Here is a 19302-nt window from a genome sequence, read left to right as displayed (position 1 = left end):
GTGGCTACTATCTTTACCCGATGTCTTACAGGTGATGAAAAGCTGCTTCCTGTGCCTCCTATGTGGTTGGTCGTGCCAGGTAAAATCGAAGTGCACAAAGAGGACAGATGACGATCTGGAGGTTCTATGTTTTTGCTGAGTGCAGGGATTTTGTAATGTTTGTGTCCCACTTTTCCATGATCTGAGGATTGGTTCTTGGCAACAAACTCCGGAAGGGTCCTTTATCGAACTTTAATTATATCATTTTCTGACGAAGGCTTGCAAAAGATAAAGATGCATTTTCTGTGTTTTTGATACTGAGTAACAGTGATGTCAGAGATCTTATGGGACATAGTAGCCTGTCTGGATAATCCACAGTTCTTCCCAAAGCAGGGAGAGTGTACTGTCTATGCCCGAATGGTCCAAATGTCACTATTTCTGTCAGAGATAACATAAAGCCTTGCTTACTAAGTGAAATTATGAGTACATCCTTCAAGGTATAAACTAGTGATATAAAAATCCTAAGAACTAACATTCACTTTGTGTGAGTTCATTGGAGTATGAACCTTCATACAGTTAGGGCCCAACATTGTATGAAGGTTATTGCTACAGCATTTATACAATTTGGTTCTCAATCTATGAAGGTTCAAACTCCAATGAAGTTACACAAAGTGAAAGTCAATTCTTCAATCACCAAGCTATTTTTGCAATAGTTGTACCAATATTTCTAATACAAAAAAATTGCACTCCATTATCATTTGATTTCATCTGCTTTAGACAATCACCTTGCAATGGATGATCATGATTCCATTAAACCAAATCAGTTGATTGTTAAGTTACAACATAAAAGTGCACCATGCTCACAGTCATCATAAACACGCAAAACAAAGCCTTTTTAACAAACAAACAGGGAAAATGTATCCTATTCCATCCAGAAGACCTCATCATACCGAGGCAAGGGAATTAAATGTCTGTTACATTTAAGTTTCCACCCTTGCCGAACTAGGCTGGAATTTCTGGGCTCAATTGTAGCGCTACCAGTGGCTATTACGAGTTATGTCCCTTCTTTGTCCCTCCTTTTGACCAATCAGATTCAACCTTTCATCATGCTCATATCACTTGCATTTGCTTAAAATAAAATGGAGTCCCCAAGTGAAGACGATCTGATTGATAATCAAGATCTATAACAATATTGTAATCAAGGGGGTCTTACTTAGAGAAGTGCATCAAATCACATGTGTACTCTGATAAAAATCATGAAAAGATTTGGAACATATCTGTTGACACTAAGTTGTCGCTACACATGCTTTTTAATCAAGGTGCTCACATGATTTGATGCACTTCACGAAATAAAACCTGTCTTATTACAATAGAGATCTTGATTATCCATGAGATTGTCTTCACTGGGCGACACCATCGATCAGACCAGGATAATATTAACATTATACAAACTGACTAGAACTTGTCAAATAGTACCAATATTTATCCCTGCTTACCCACATGCATCAGTTTAAATATCATAATCAGGGCATAATCATTGACCGTTCTCTCAAGATGTGACACTGCAATAAAACATGCAGTTTTCTTGAAAACTTATTATAAGAAAAGGTAAGATACATGTTCTAAAAACATTTTATGTGGTAGGATTTGTAAAAGGTACATGAAAACATAAAGTGTCATGTCTGTAGAGCTACCCATGCCTCAAAAATGGATATCGATGTACCTGAAAGCTTAGTTGCTAACCTTGGTCTTTAACTAATTTTTTCCTAAACCTTTTCAAATCAGGGCCCAATCATAAAGGACCCGTGAAGATCCGTGGTAGAATAGGTCTTCAGCAATCCATGCTTGCTGTTAAAGGCGACTATGCTTGTCATAAGAGGCAACTCACATCTGGTGGTCAGGCTCGTTGACTTCGTTGATGCATGTCGTTGATCCCAATTGCATGGATTGATGGTCATGATATTAATCCCTGGATTGTCTGGTCCAGACTTGATTATTTACAGGCCACCGTCATATAGCTGAAATATTGCTGAATGCGGCGTTAAACAACAAACCAACCAACCCAATCATAAAAAATGTATATACTAAGTGTTAATTATAAATGCATTTACATCTATTTGAGAAAGTGTAACCATACAAATCTTTGTGACCTTGACTTTTGACCTTTGACCTTTTTGGCACATATACATAAATAATTCTTCAGAGCCATTTGGCATGTTTTGAAGATAGTCCATAGTAGAATAGTACAACTAGAACAGTGTTTGCATGAACATATGCCTAATGTTCAACTTAATAACAGACAGTTATTTGTCTGCAGCTATCTTAAAAGAGTATAAATACGGGATTAAATCATTCTTAAAGCATATCAAAATAAGTTTCTTTAAAAGAAAAATTCCGAAGTCAATATTAGTAGCCCAAAAATGTTCAAAGCCTACATGTATCCTGGAAACTACTGACAGCAAATGAGCAGAGTTGTCATCACATGACGGGACATCAAAGTGGAGAGTTGACTTGCAGACGATCATGGTTTCTGTATAGTGTTTGGTAGGTTACAAGTGTTCGTCATGGCATCACCAAGCAATCACACTGATGAAAACTATGAATGTTCACTCAATGACCTTACACATATTGGTCCATGTCAATATGGATCAAAATAGTCTTGACAGCAGCGAGGAAAGAGAGTGCCTGCCGCTCTTTTTATGTACACCATTATTTCTTCTTAAATGTTGAATCTGTGTATCAAATAGACTTTATTTGTCTCTTGACAGACCCCAAATCCCACTTCCTAAAAAGTGTTTGGCAGTCTCAGGAAAGCGAGGTGGATCTCGAGTGAAGTGTTTGGCAGTCTCAGGAAAGCGAGGTGGATCTCGAGTGAAGTGTTTGGCAGTCTCAGGTAAGTGAGGTGGATCTCGAGTGAAGTGTTTGGCAATCTCAGGAAAGCAAGGTGGATCTCGAGTGAAGTGTTTGGCAGTCTCAGGTAAGCGAGGTGGATCTTGAAGGAAGTGTTTGGCAGTTTCAGGAAAGCGAGGTGGATCTCGAGTGAAGTGTTTGGCAGTCTCAGGAAAGCGAGGTGGATCTCGAGTGAAGTGTTTGGCAGTCTCAGGAAAGCGAGGTGGATCTTGAAGGAAGTGTTTGGCAGTCTCAGCAAAGCGAGGTGGGTCTCGAGTGAAGTATTTGGCAGTCTCAGGAAGGTGAGGTGGATCTCGAGTGAAGTGTTTGGCAGTCTCAGGAAAGCGAGGTGGATCTTGAAGGAAGTGTTTGGCAGTCTCAGCAAAGCGAGGTGGGTCTCGAGTGAAGTATTTGGCAGTTTCAGGAAGGTGAGGTGGATCTCGAGTGAAGTGTTTGGCAGTCTCAGGAAAGCGAGGTGGATCTTGAAGGAAGTGTTTGGCAGTCTCAGCAAAGCGAGGTGGGTCTCGAGTGAAGTATTTGGCAGTTTCAGGAAGGTGAGGTGGATCTCGAGTGAAGTGTTTGGCAGTCGCAGGAAAGCGAGGTGGATCTCAAATGTAGTGTTTAGTTTGTCCACTTGCATCAAATGTGATCTTGGCAATATTTCAGCAATATCACTGCAAGGGACAGGAGGCATGGACGTCAGCACAGAGCAAGCATTAGACCACAGGACCATGTAACTTATCTTCTATACTTGTATTCTAGACTCGTGAAGATCCAGGGTAAATAGGTCTATGGTGACTATGCTTGATGTAAGAGGCAACTAACGGGATGGAGTGGCCAAGCTCCATGACTGGTTGATGCGTGTCATTGAATCCCAATTGCGTGGAGGTCAGTTACTGGATTGTCTGGACCAGACTCAATTATTTACCTACCGCTGTCATATAGCTGAGTGCGGCTTTAAACAACAAACAAACAAACAAACAAACTTGTATTCCAGGCCACATCTGCAAATTTGTTAGTATACAATATCAGTTAAATGGTCTAGTGCACCATGATGGATAAAACGTTAACACGCTACTATTGCCATCCAATACTGTGTACACATTTGCATCAAATGGTAGGACTAAATCATACATTCATTGCATGGTGCCAGTCGCCATGCCTTATTTGTAAAAGGTTTGAGAAAAATACATGGGGGCATGAGGATAAGTCATCGTTGGAAGGATGTAACCAAACTTGAAAAAGATACAGTACCTTTATCCTGCATATGTACAATGATATGTCTATCCGACCTATTTCCCTATACAGCAGATTGACCCATTTCCATGCATCAAGGTATGGCTGTCGAGAGGGGCAAAGACAGGCATATAGCATATCGCTATGTGGGAAACATTGACAGAGTGAATAATTGACGTGTCAGGCTACAGGAGTAAACATTGGGGAGGTAACTCTGATAGAGAAAAGTATGGTTCATGGTTAAAGGGAAACAACACCCCAACTCTCTGTTGTCTAGTCGGCGCTATTTTAATTACCCCGCACAACCAGATGCCACAGTGAGGGGGAATCCCATAGAATACCTGTATTTGATTGGATGATTCATACTATAACCTTGCAACATCCGTCTGTGTGTGTATTTGTGTTTGTACAGTTATGTAGTTTAGAATACAGCAAATACGTGTATGTATTATTTATGCAACAATGAAGTTAAGTTCAAATTCTCCAAACAGCTAATCCTTATTTTTCAGGCTAATTGCATATAATACAACAATTACTACTCCCTTCTTGTCATCCATGTTTATGAGTTGCATTTCAATGATTATGTCACAGTTTTCAATAAATATGGACAAATCCAGAAGCAAACATATCGTAGCATCTCCAACTTGCTGTTTGGCCACTAGAAATAGTTCAAAATTTGTAATTCACACACGGTGGACGTTCATGCAAAAGGGTACATTCATGAAAAACAGTGCCATTTTATCTGAAGTCAAGGCGAATCTCTTCTAAAATACAATCGTTTGTGATCAGAAATTTCTATAGTCTTATGGTGAAAGAGTTGTAGGTATATTCACTTAGGTTTGGTTTTGTCATTCCAAAATCAAACAAATGTCAAAAATTACTTGTGTTTTGAAACTTTACCCATGATTGCCTTTTTCCTCTTGCACATACATGTACATCTTTGATTTCTGATAGGATTTAAGTGACAAAAAAATATGGTTAATGATTTGTGTCTTAGATCACTGAATAATATTTGACAATCAGGTATAAAATCAGGTACAATGTATATGTAATGCAAAGCTCCACACAGTGATATAGGAATCAGTTATTCACAGTAAGACATGGCATGCAGTGTTGAGAGTATGCAAAGCGCTGTTTTGATTGACAACTTTTGAGGATTGAATAAACAATGGTGAAAGTATTTCATTGATATTTTCAGGTACGGTAGATCAGGGTTCACTCCAAGAAGTTTCTGACATGAGCCCTTCATGTGAAAATTTGAAATATTCCTGAGGTACGCCCATACAACACAATGTTAAAATGCCTCATTGTATTTGAAATTTTGAGCCTAGAATTATCACTGGTAGATAATCTTATTCAATACGACATTTTCGATGTTTGTAGGTGAAAATGAGAGTGTCAATGCAGATAAAACTATTGAAAGATGTACACAATTTTCAATCGCGCTGAATGAATGTTGATGCGATATCTATGACAACTATGCGAAAATATCGCGGAATCACTGCCTAAGTCAATCCCTGGGTTATAAATCCAGGTGAGATGTGATGAATGTATTACATGTCATGTAATATGCATGTGGTAGCACAGCAAGAGAGGAATGGTCAGTTGAGCAGCTAAAAAACATTGACCAAAGGATTAACCGATATTACGTTGATTGATAAGTCCCATTTAAAGGATTTGTCAAAAGTAAGTGTTAATATACTTGTATGTAGGTTACTAAAGCAGACGGAATACACCCATATCTGGTCATTAAGTGCCTATGTAAAAACAACATACTTTGCTCAAAGGATTAGCTGATAACATGTTGATTGATTGCTCAGTATTACCTACCTAAGTGGATATCTTAAAGAACCATGGACATCATGAAAAGTAATTGTGCTGTCTCGGCTGACCAATAAGACTTGACACCTTTGTGAAACACCTGAAACAAACTTACATATCAGTTGAGATATGGAGACAGGTTATAACATCTCCAAAGGCAATAGCTATTTTAGAATATTATATTGTTACAAAGATATGTGACATCGAACAAGTATTTTTGTACAGCTTCAGCTGTATGGGATACTGTTCCTTTATGTGGATACTGATGGATACACTCCTCGAACAGGGTAACTGCCCAACAGTATACATATAACTTTTGTCAGTTGTAATTACGATATTTGCATATTGTTTTCATTCATTTGCTTTAGCAAGAACACGAGAATCACCGGTAGATTGGTAGAAAATATGCGTACAGCTGGTTGCTACTTCTGGCTCAGTTTACGAGAAAGTACACTGAGTACACTTTAATTAATCAACAAAAAAGCAGAAGTCAGTTTACTGCAGCTCTATATTGTATACCTTTGTCATGATATACAGATTCTCATACTTCAATCCTCCAATAGGTGTTGCTTTGAGCAGCAAGAATAGTGCTGAACACAAGTGAAACCAGTCGAAATTATAGACGACCAAGGGGATTGTCTCAATTACGAGCCACTGCCACATCTGAGGAGAGCATTAACAAGTATTTTTCTCAACTTGAAGCAGTTCTTGACAAGTATGACCTAAAATCAAGCCCAGAGCTGATCTACAAGGTTGATGAGAAGGGAATTAATCTCACACATTCTTCACCGCAAATCGTTGGATCTGCAGACGAGGTTCCAATAGAAATCTGCCCAGAGAAACCCTCTACAGTTACTGTTTCGGGATGCGGCAAAGCATTGGATCAGAAGATTCCACCTTTTTTCATTTTCCCTGGTTCATGCATGCATGATGATCTCTTAGATGGTTCGACAGTTGGAACATGTGGAACTGTTAGCGAGACGGGATGGTCCAATACAGAAATATTTCAACGATGGTTGACAGGCCATTTTGTGAAGTATGCCAAAGTCGGAGGTGACTCTGCTGCTATATGTCGGCCACAGGTCTCACATCACCCCTCATCTAACAGATTACGCTGTTGACTACGGGATAATCCTGTTTGTCCTACCACCTCACACAAGCCATGTACTCCAGCTGATGGATGTTGGGTGCTTTGGGCCTTTCACCGAGATTTTAAGTTCAGAATGTAGGAAATGGCAGTGGTAAAATTCTGGAACAGTTAACAGATATGGTGTCTGTTCTTTGGCCTGTAAGGCATATGAGATTTTTCTGTCTGCAAGTAACCTGCACAGTGCTTTCAGGAAATGTGGTATTTATCCATTTGACAAGTCATTCCTGAAGCCATCTATGTTTGCCAATCAACAGGCAGAAAAAGCATCAGAAATTTCAAGACAAGACGTTCTATCCATAAGATCGTTGGTTGACAAGCAATTACTGAACCAGATATTTCATGTAAAGTCACGGCTTAGATCAACCAGTCCAAACAGTCAACAAACGTAGGAAGCAAGGCATCAAAATCAACTGCAAAGTCAAAGACAACTAAAGTGAAAACAGATAACACGACTAGCAAGTCTACAGGAGACAAGGATAGGCAGGACAGTATAAGGAAATCAGCGACACGTCCCACTGTTTTGTCATCCCAACAACCTGAACCATCTGGGATTGATAAGCTCTTTATCTCAAGCAACGATCAATCAGATTCTGAATCTATCAATGATGTTGACAACAAGTGTTGTGTGTGCGGAAAGTTTCAGCCAGATGAACTGAGGCGATGTCCACATTTTGAGTTCACTAAGTGGGGACAGTGCATGCATGGGAATTGTGAACTGGGTAAAATACTGTTGTGACATCTCCTTTCTTCGCCAACATGATGTGTTTTTCTGTCCGTGTCACTGTCTACCTTGCAGACACCAAGAAGAATAATGACATTCGTGATGATCATGATCGTAAACTGCAAATAATCTGAAAATTTGTGTTCAAGTGACAGTCATATTTCATAATTAAGTACAGAAGTATCTGTATTTTGTTACGTTTGGAAGTGCCTTGGGAACATTACTTTCGATTCAAAAGAACTTTGACATTGTGGCATGTGCTAACCAACCATTGCTTGACCTGATGAACTTTACAAGGGAAACGAGACGTCACTACAAGTTGTGTAGAAAAGGCCGCTATTGTACAGCAGCCGATACGGAGGCATTTGTGGACAAAATGATGTTCCTTGTAATTAAATTGTGAAAAGGTGAGTGTTCTAACAATTTATTTCACATTTATTGCTTGTAGAAGTCAGCGGTTTGGTTTATCGTAGTGCCTTTCTCAATATCACGGAAACGTGTCGCGAGGGTATATCAATGTCGAGAGTATAATGTACAAGTAGAGATTGCTGCAGAGCATCAATAGCTCCCCGCAATATAATGTTATGTGCAGAGGAAGGAAGTGTAAGCTACGGGAGGAGAGAATTTGTGTTAAGTACAAATTGGTTGTTATTAATGTACTTATCTTTGGAAAGCACAATAAAAGAAACAGTGTCTTTAATTGGTCAGCACAAAGAAAACTCAGGCAAGAAAACTGGGCCTGTCAGGCAAAACTTGATATATACCCACAATTAGTACCAATAAAAAAAATCCTATATAGATAACACTACAAATGTCATTCTAAAGCATGCTTTTGCAGCAAATATCAATATTTCTGGTCAAAATGTTGGTTGGGTTAAATAAAGCAAACTTTTAAAATAGTAAACACAAAAAATGTAATGAATCCACTCTGAATATACTTCAGTTCAAATGTAAAAATTCACGCAATCATTAATGGATTCCCATTTATCTAGCAGCAAGTTAGGAACATACAGTTTGGTCACGCTATCTATAAATATTGAGAATTATCTTACATATTGTAAAAACAATGGCCATAGGTCACTTTTCTCAAAACTTCGTTTAAGTAATCACAAACTAAAAATTGAAACAATTATAGATATTACAAAAACACCAACCCCATTTGAACAACGTCTCTGTGAAACAGGTGATGTCTTAGAAGATGAACAACATTACCCACTGTCTTACATAATACAACCTAGGCAGAGAATCACAAATAATCCCCAATCATGATAAAGAATTTGGTACACTCTATTAAAAGGAGCAGATTCTTAATAAGTTTACCAACAGTTATCCAGAAACAACTTCCAAGATCTGTTAACATATCAACAATTACAAACAAATTACTTGTACATGTATGTACAACATTACCATAGTTTTGCTCAATTCTCATACTGTTTCCATATCATTATAATACACTTGTTTTTTAAATAAAATTCTTATAATGTACCTCCTTTGAATGTTGAATGTTCCTGTGTTTTTTAATTGTCGTTTATTGTGCATGTATTTTGTAGTTTGTGATTGTGTAATATTGCCACTGTTTCTTCATGGAATGTTCCGCAATACATATCTCATCTAAAACATCTTTGTTGTATAATAGTTTCTTACAGTTGTTTAAGGGGGCATGGTTGGCCCAGTCGCCGAAGACGCTGCAATTCGCTATGCAGAGTTGTGTCCCTTTGGCACGCCAGAAACCTATGACAGTGTGTTTGAATCTCGGTTCACTCCGATTTTGTTGTCAGCACAAAAACCTTGCTCGTTGGTTTCACCAAAGTGGTGAACGTCTAAGACCTGCATCACTTCAGACTTTCCCCCCACATCAAGCTGACACGGAATACTATTCAAGACGGCGTTAAACCCAACTACCTCACTCACTCTTGTGTACGGTTCCGTTTGGTTAACTGGGTTTGTGTTGTGATTGCTTCCGGCTTAGATTTGAAATTTGTTTAGAAGAATGTTACTATGTTCAACCCAAACATCGTGAAGATATCATGTTACCGTATTATCCTTTTGGAAAATAATTGCAAACTACAGACTAACCTGTTGATTTCCTATGTATCTCTGCTGGAAGTTAAATTTTTTTTGTCAAAGCAATAAGCCATGCAGAAACGTAAACCGCCGCATGAAACGGTATGTACCATACATTACATACAGTGAAGTATTTAAAACAATGCTGTGCTCAACTATGCACAGCAAGCGCCTTACATGTGATTATGAAGACAACTAATAAAATATTTCTCATATCAAAGCCGTTGTTTTACATGTGTTGTTTATGGAACAAAGTCACATTTTATAGAAATTTTATAGTTATTTAATCGTGTTGAACAATATGTTGCAGTGTGAAAATTGAGTGCGCGTGACAGGCTTGGCCTAAATTCCTTCCTGGAACGTGTCTCGATGGCTGCCTGAATAACATACGATATATTGCATAGGTAGTGTGCAATTGAGCTGTTCGGGTAAGGGAGATAATCACTCACTCTCAGTGATAAACGCCTCTTAGCGGCTGTCTATTAATGCAAATCGGTAACCAGGAAGTGCTCACTTCGTAAACAATTTCAATTTCCTCGGAATGTTCCGTCTGCTGTAAGTAAGGAGTTATTAATCCGTTGATACATATTTCTGGCATCTGTTGTAATATTGTCTTACCCCCATCTATCAATGGCCAACGATATAACCCGCAGTTCCCCAAGTAAACTTTCTCTATCGACCTGAACTAGATCATCTGCATATTCATGGCGACTAATGAGGTAACGGAAGTTACGTAGTCCGCACATTTTTCCCCGCTCTGTGCCCAGAATCTATTGGGAGATCATAAGGGCAAATATGCCAAACTTAGAAATACTTTCTTCACTAGTAATCAAAAGATAAATACATACTTTGGGCATACTAGGAGTGCTTTTTATATATTTATTGTTGACTTTTAACATTTTTCCATTTTGTAACAAATTATTGTCATCCAATTTTTTTAGACAATCTTAAAATATCATTTCTGATATATTGTTGTTAAACATGAAGGTTAGTGAGTGTATTTTGTTCCGTTTAGCGTACATGACAAGTACCGCGATACCCCGAGGTTGCAGGCTACCACAAATTACAATTCGTTTTATCTTCTGGGTAACACATGTACGCTTTTAGACAAGTGCTTGCATCAATAGGTAGGTACGCTACAAAATATCTTTGCGCCGTGTTGATCCTTTGCATCAAAGTTATCTTGTCAGTAGTTCATGCGTAAAAACAAAAACTTTGTAATTTGATAACAAACCGGATGTTGCCGTTTCCTACCAATGCCATCCATGTAAAAATATTAACTTCGATTACCTGCAACACCAACATGGCATTGCTTTGTTAATGATGACATTGGCCATTTAATCAAAAAGACAAACACTCACGAGCAAGTTACTGACGACCGAAAAGGACATATGGAGATGTCTGTCATATTCTTGTTAGACGACAGTCGTGAATCGGTGAATCGTAAACGCCGTCGAGCTTCCTCTTCCGGTACTCAAAGAAGACTGGGCTCCATGTTTACATGTCGCGCCAAGCTCCTCGCAGCGATAGCCCGTTCGCGACAAGCTCCTCTCAGCGATAGTCCGTTCGCGGAGCTCTCTATACCGAGATTGTAACGAAGGTGTCACGCGCTGGGAAGGAGCTTGCGTTCGCGAGTGAAACGAAGAAACGAAGGTGTCACGTGATGGGAAGGAAGGCGCTTGATGTCGCGCCCTCAAGCGCTAAACTGGTTCCCGACTCTTTCTCTGCGTGTCGTCTTGTGCAAATGTTATTGTGAAATGGAGAGAGACACCGCATTACAATGGGAAAACCAGTTGTGTTGGTAACTTTACGAAGCACGTGTGCTGCGAGGTGAGACTCATAAAATATATGTCTGTCTGTGTTTTAAAGAGGTCACTAGTTTTCACACTTTCCTAGACCGTGTGCATGTGTGGAGAGCCAGAAATTTCATTTTGGTCTAAAAAATAGCAACAAATGAAAATGGGTAACATTTTAAGAAAATGTTTATTTGAATTAAACCATAATATTTGTGTAGCATAACAGCAGTAATCCAGGGCCAATTTTGGTGCTTATTCATCTTAACTGAATTTTGGGAATAGAAAAATGACTTTGAAATGTGGCGAAAATGTCCATTAACTTAATTATTACACATCTGAGCTTTTGAAGCATTTTTGGCCAGGCTGGTTTTAGTTTGTGCATGGGCAATCTTTTCTCTCCTGTTAAGGCTGAAATATTTGGCTTAAGGGTTTCCAATTTCTGTTTCTAAACAGCAAATTCATCAGTGGCTCTTTTTTATTTTATTTTTAAATTGTAATTTTCCCTTTCGAGAGATATCATTTTTTCTTTCTTGTTTTGCATTTGTGGGTTAAACTTGCTTACTTCATCCTTCAGGCTATTAACTTCATGTCCAAGGGCTTGCAATGTCATAATCTGACCTCATTCTCTCACGAGTTTCTGACAAACATTGAGCATAAATTGATGTTACAGATTCACAATCTCTCAATTTTCTGTAAGTATCAAGAAGATTATTCCAATCATCCAATTTGCCCCACCCCATCCCCCATGATTCAGATTGGTGTTCAATATGTCATACAAGTTCACTGTACTTTACATTAATTAAAACATACATTTAGTTATTTATTGTAACACATATATATGACATCATAATTGTTCCTCTTACCTACGTTAAAACTACGTTCTTTATTGATAATAAATATGTTTCAGTCACAAACACATGACATTGACAATGTGAAATGGTTCAGCCTGACAGTTATTTTATTATTTTTAAAACTTTAAACTGTCAGTGCAAAAAATACCCCAATGTCATAAATATATTCTCCAATACAACCTTCTTACATTTAGTGCCTCAAATTACGAGGATAGTAGTATAGGTAATGATGGTTCTGCTGCAACTTCACTGGAGCTGGATTTATATACCAATACCTATACTACAGGGGGAATATTTTATGTCAAAATGACTATGCGATTCAACAATAGTCATGAGATTAAGTTAAATTGACTCTAGCTCACCACCACTTGGAGTCTATGATATAATTTTCTCTATTATTTTACAAGTAGGCCAATATTATATACTCTTCTTGGTAATTGATGATCGTATTTGTTTGGTTTACTGATATAATATATACCTTGTGGTAATTTTCTCAATTTGATAATTTTGTCTATGAAAATAAATGTGTTGTGTTCTTCATTTGTTGGTTTGACATTACTGATATAATAATTTTGTCCATGAACATAAATGTTGTAATTCTCCATTATTATATATTTATGTAACCATTTGTCTAAATGTGATCTAATGATAGTAAGCAATCTATTTTTAATCTCCAACCAGTTCTTTGGTTTTGGCACGGAATAATTGACGTGCTTGTTGTCTCCCCTGTTCTATGAACTTTTTTTTCTCGTCTTCGCTAATACCACTGGTCTTATAAGATTTTGATCGAATCTCTTGCTTCATTATGTTGTATTTGGTGAGTTCCGACAGCACTAGACGAAACTCATCCTCGGATATCTTATAATCGGCCATTGCTGTCGAAATATCATCCTCAACGCTGTTCAACTTTGCTTCTGCGAGTATCCGAATACTATCATGTTTTAATGTTTTCTTTTGCAACCTACGAGAAATGAATTTTATCGTTATTCCTGCCAGTCCCAAGACTCCAGCCGCTATTTCCATGCCGAGCACGATAGGCGCGGCGATTATAGTTGATAATAAACTAACACCTGCTACACTGAGTCCGATGCCAGATTTTACAAGAACATTCACGGCTCTGCGATACTTTTTATACAATCCAAGTCTCAACTCCCTCTCCTTCTCTATTCCATGTTTTATGTCGCTTATTTGATGTAATCGAAATCCATCAACAGTATCCATCTTTTCAAATGCTTCATCGAGTGCCGGATATAAACCCATAGTGTATATTATGGTCTTATAATAGTCTTTAATTGATCTTGCTTAAATGTTTTGAGAGTATACATTAACCTTATCAAATGAATATTATACGGCAAGAATATCTTAGTAAGAGAAATGCTGTCACTTTTAATAATTTGGACCCCCTCGAGGGTTTCAACGGGTGATGCTCCAATATGAATAATACTGCAACGTTGACGCTCGTGTTTCTTTTGCCATTTAATCGATAGACCTGGTAATATTTCGAAGGCATCTTCCGGTGCATCTCCGAACAAGACTTCAATAATAAGCGTAGAAATATTAGGTATTGCACTCAAGTTAACTTTAATATCATCGAATTCAGTAACCAAATTTAAACTTTAATATCATCGAATTCAGTAACCAAATTTAAACTAACATTTTTTACGGCCGGACGACTTAATAACATATGACCTGGGTCTTCTGGCAGGGGAGAGACTAACACACTTTTTCGTTTTGATGGGATATAAGCCGCGAGTACGATGCCACTATTTATTATCTTAGTTAAATTATGTCCCTTACCCATCATCACGTACGGTGGGGTAATGACGATACTCAATAGCCACTCGATGTTTGTGTCGACCATAGTCCATTTTTTATTGTCGTTGCGAGTAATATTGTACAAAGTGTTTTTAAGGAGTCTACTAACGTCGACATCGCTTAAATCTTCTAGATTACCCATGAATGTAACTTCTTTCCACTTGTATACATTATCTTGTAAGTGTAAAGCGTATAACTTACGGGTCTACCGAATCCATCTATGTCTCCGAGATCGGAAAGCGCAATTGTATTACATTGTCTGAGCGTTCCAGGGCCTGATGAATCAACCATTATTTATAATATGGAGTGTTACACTTAAGTATCCTATATGTACAGGGTGGTGTTTTACATCTAATACAGAAATTTTGAGGTCTGAAATAATACCACGCTTCAATTTTTTATATTGTAATGTTGAGAAAGATTCCGTTCTACCGCTATTATATTTTTCATTTTTCACTGGAACACTTCTGAGTAGAGTTGAAGGACTTTCTAGTTGAATATTTTCCGTCGTGCTTATTTGATCAAGATGGATGCACAAGTCTTTATAGGGAACTAAATTGGGGGGAACTAAATCAGGCAATGTAACTACATTCGCTGTTTGGTTGTGTGGTATTACTCCTCCGCGTGCAAGTGTAATTGCTAAGTTCTCTAAAATCTGTACATCCTTTTCTGTGCTTAAATTCACTGTCCCATTCGACTCATTTTGTGTGTGACTAATTCCATTTGGCTTAAAAAATTCATCATTGAGTGAGCATATACTGTAATACCAATCAGGTATAATAATGGTTTTTTTTCCACCTAATATATATATCTCATTATTATTCTCACAGCATTTATATTGGTCCACCGCGGGTAATACGTTACGTCACAGATAGCGACTTCGAGTTGACCATCCGAGTTATCGATAGTATGAAGCAGTTGAACAGACTGACAATTTGTTATTCCCGGGAGTGTAACATACATACTAAATATACAATGATATGAATCAACCATTATTTATAATATGTAGTGTTACACTTAAGTATCCTATATGTACATGATGTACAGGTTGGTGTTTTACATCTAATACAGAAATTTTGAGGTCTGAAATAATACCCCACTTCAATTTTTTATATTGTAATGTTGAAAAAGATTCCGTTCTACCGCTATTATATTTTTCATCTTTGACTGTAATAGATCTGAGCAGAGTTGAAGGACTTTCAAGTTGAATATTATCCGTCGTACTGATCTGATCAAGATGGATGCACAACTCTTTATAGGGAACTAAATCGGGTAATTTAACCCCCTGTGCTGATGTCTTGAGTACTGTTATATCTCCATCTGCATATCCAAGTGTAATTGCTAAGTTCCTGTAAAGCTTTACATCCTTTTCTCCAGCATTTAAAATCAGCATCCCATTCGACTCATTTTGTGTGAGACTTATTCCATTAGGCTTAAAATATTCATCATTGAGTGAGCATATGCTGTAATACCCATCAGGTATAATGTATTGTTTACTATTTATTACTGTTTCATTATTATATCTTGCAGCACTTATATTGGTCCACAGCGGGTAATACGTTACATCGCATAGAGCGACTTCGAGTTGTCCATCCGAGTTATTAATAGTATGAAGCAGTTCAATAGACTGACCATTTGTTATCAGATTAGACGTACATTTAAAGAAATTAATACTCCATTATCGCAGGATCGAGCATGGAATGCATCAAATAATCCGTACAATAGGTGGGCATTCGAACGTATTTGTCAGGAATTTAATGTTTCTACGAGTAAAGATTGGCGTCTGAGTGGAGTTAACCATGGTCTAGGTATTCCCTACAGCGGACAAAAAACTGTTAAAAAAGTCAGCGATGATTTATTTAAAGAAGTTAACAAAGGTCCATTTAATGCGTTTAAGTTGTTGCATACCAGCAAACTTTACATAAGAATGTTATTTTGTATGATTATTTTCTAAAAACCCATCATTGTTATAAAGACTGGGAACTTTCGAGTAACAATTGGAGGGAAGATATTATGAGTTTTAAGAGTGGTTTAATTTATATTGTTACAAAATTTATACAAATGAACGATACCACAAATGCTTGGAATGAATTTCTTAATGATAAAACGGAAAATAATTTTACTAACCCTGGATTTGTAAGAGTTAATGAATCAATAAGAACTTATATATGGGCAATTCTCGGTGCACAATCGCAAACACGAACGTTTATTATTGGTACTGGGACGGCGCTCAATTCGCAAAAACAGTTTGTCGCAAACGTGGAGGATGCTATTAATTCACCAGTTGACATACCATCGTCTATAAAGCGTTATCAAGATGTATTACAGTACGCTCAATCCAAAGTGGACTACGTTTATGCGCCCGGACTATACATGTCTCCGAGTAATATGAAACTTAAGATTAGTCAAGTGATAGGCTATGATAATAAAATTGTTATTGCTACCTATCAACAAAAACCAGGTATAAATTCAGATATTAATGTCGATTTAATAACGCAAACAAACACAGGCGAAACGGGAATAGTCAAGCCACATTTATCTACTATCGCTCCTACTGACGCACAACCACAAGTACCACCGCATATTGCGGCTTAAAATAAACAACATGTAGGTGAAAAAACAGCGCTTGTATTAGGTGGAGTCGCGGCTGGTTTACTCATGATTTGGTTAAATAGTTCTTAGCGAACTGATTTGGTTAAATAGTTCTTAGTTGATACGTACGATCAGTGCCCACAAGTTTTGATTAAGCCAAGTGGTGGTCTTAGCTAATAAATTCAAGAGCAAGGAAACAATACTCCCTATTATACCGGGAAGTGCAGCCGCGGCTTTCTCAGCGAGCTTTCCCAGTGCTGAACCTAAAGCTTTTAAATGCTTTTTTATCCACTCTTTTATACCATCCCTATCACTAGGCGGTGTACCACCTCCTGTACCACCTGTACCACCGGTTAACGCGAGAGTCAAAGTCGATATAATAAATCCCAACGCAGCTAAAATCCTGGCAATTGTTATTCCCTGTTCTCTGAACAATGTTTTAATTTTATCGGCTAGTGTAGTGTCATCGTTGAGGACTTGATCGATAGTTTCTCGAATTCGACTGATTTGTGAACGAAGTGCCTTTCTATTACTGGAAGCAGCCTCGAGGCGGGCCGATCTTTCGTCTTCTAAGTTACGCAATCTTTCTGCACTGGACGTCTACCAAATTCATCACCCGCCTGTTCAAGTTTGTTTTCTAATAAGCTATATGCTTGTCGATTTCTGATAGCTTGGCTATATTATTGATGAGTTCTCCCCGCATTGTTCGCATTGCCTTGTCAAGACCTCGTAATTCCCTAATTTCTAAACTCCGAGGATGGTACCTGTAACGTGGAATTATCGTAATAGGTATCCAAGATTTCTCTGAGTCCGTCCGAGGCCACCTTCGAGGAAGCTTCCAAATCATCTATGTTACCGAGCTCATCACGCACAGTCCGAAGAACCTTAGTAGTCTTTTCGGAAAGTTTTGCTCCTCGTGAGTAGTCTACAAAACCTAATTCATCACGAACAGTGCTGATACGGTGTTTAGCGGCTATCGTAGACAAGACTAGGGGCTTACGAGTACGATAATGCATAAGATCAATATCTGGAGAGCCACGCAGTCGCAATATTCCTTTACTATCTAATTCAAACTTTGAAAAGTCACGAACAATAGGACTAACATCTTTAAAGGTATCGTAATAATCATTGATGGTTGATTGTAAAAGTTCATCGTTAAGATTCATGCCACCAAAGCTGGTTTCATCAGTACCCTCTTCGATTGTACTCGGGTTATCGAAATCAGCTAGATTAAAATCATCCATTTTTATATTAAACATATGGTTATATAATTTCAATATAACAATGTCTTCGCAATACGGATGCAAGTTAAACCCACAACGTAGACTTCGAGATCCATTAGGGGTCAAAGCCATTCGTCAGTCTGTAACTATAACTAACTAGCATTTACGATTAGTTTGACTTCTGCCGACGTTAGCAGGGAGCCCGTTCAGAACATAGGTCGTGCTATCGTTAAGAAAATCGCCATTAAAATTAGCGGTAATGAAGTTTTGAGTATCGACGATAGCGATGTATACTATTGTTACATACATGGAACTCTGGAGAACGGATAAAGAGCGGGAAAACTTACAGTACCAAGGTATTTGTAATCGGAACACATTGAGACTGCGTGTAGATGCTTCTAGTGGTGATGGTACCGCCGTAAAAGATCAGGCCGTTACCGACGCATTAGGTAACCGACGCATTAGGTAACCGATTCCATATTCCCCCAGACTTTGAATTACTAGATTCCCACATTCCCTTTTATCAAGCATCGCTAGGCGATAGGTTAGAATACGAACTCACTTTTAATGACTACGGAAGAGTAATCAAAACCGGTGTCGAAGATGCTAGCTATACCATTGACAATATCTCGCTGGAGTACGATATGATAACAGATCCCGAATTAGCCAGACAAATTCGTACAGTGTACAGGAAGTTTAGCCATTTTGTACGATCGCGTGCTGTGACACCGAAAGATCATGAGGGACAAAAAAGATATGATGTGGAATATCAATCTAAACGTCCCCACGAGGTCGTTAAAGGGTATTTTAATGTTCTTCGAGGACCCCTCCGATGCATTTAAAAGAAATACCGAGAAGTTCTACAATCCCAAGATTACAAAAGTAGAATTGACTATCGAGGGCGTTCCTAATCAACTATATAGCCAAGGAATGCTAGCTTATCACCAGTGGGATGAGATTAAAAAAACTTCCTTCTATAAAACGAAGCCCAGAAGTTAACGCAATCGTGAAAGATCTGTCTCTCTGGAGTGTATTGATGGGTGAATACCTCACCACAAAGTACGCGCTGTGGCTCGACATGCGAACAACAGACGATGACCAACTACAACTACTACGCGAGGGTGTCACTATACAGATAACGAAGGTCCAGGAAACGGCTGGTAAA

The 19302-nt window shown here is 38.2% G+C and overlaps 2 protein-coding genes across 6 annotated transcripts in view; one reads left to right on the top strand and one right to left on the bottom strand.

Annotated features, from left to right (window-relative positions):
• Positions 1 to 11323, bottom strand: part of LOC139446728 (uncharacterized) — a 122382-nt gene extending 111059 nt beyond the window's left edge. For 3 of the 4 annotated variants that reach the window (XM_071228027.1, XM_071228024.1, XM_071228028.1), the window contains exon 1: positions 11222 to 11323. The gene's annotated coding sequence lies outside the window, so the exon portion shown is untranslated. Of the gene's footprint in view, positions 1 to 5934; positions 6026 to 11221 lie in introns of all 4 variants that reach the window. The other variant, XM_071228025.1, reaches the window with a different exon arrangement.
• A 179-nt stretch (positions 11324 to 11502) lies between these two features.
• The window catches only part of LOC139445586 (uncharacterized), a 62745-nt gene continuing 54945 nt past the window's right edge, over positions 11503 to 19302 (top strand). For both annotated transcript variants that reach the window (XM_071226743.1, XM_071226742.1), the window contains exon 1: positions 11503 to 11690. The gene's annotated coding sequence lies outside the window, so the exon portion shown is untranslated. The remainder of the gene's footprint in view (positions 11691 to 19302) is intronic.

Source organism: Haliotis cracherodii, unplaced genomic scaffold (genome assembly GCF_022045235.1).
Source record: "Haliotis cracherodii isolate W230 unplaced genomic scaffold, xgHalCrac1.p SCAF_6, whole genome shotgun sequence".
NCBI lineage: Eukaryota > Metazoa > Mollusca > Gastropoda > Lepetellida > Haliotidae > Haliotis > Haliotis cracherodii.
Note: the sequence above shows the minus strand (reverse complement) of the source record. Positions and strands in the feature narration are given on the sequence as shown.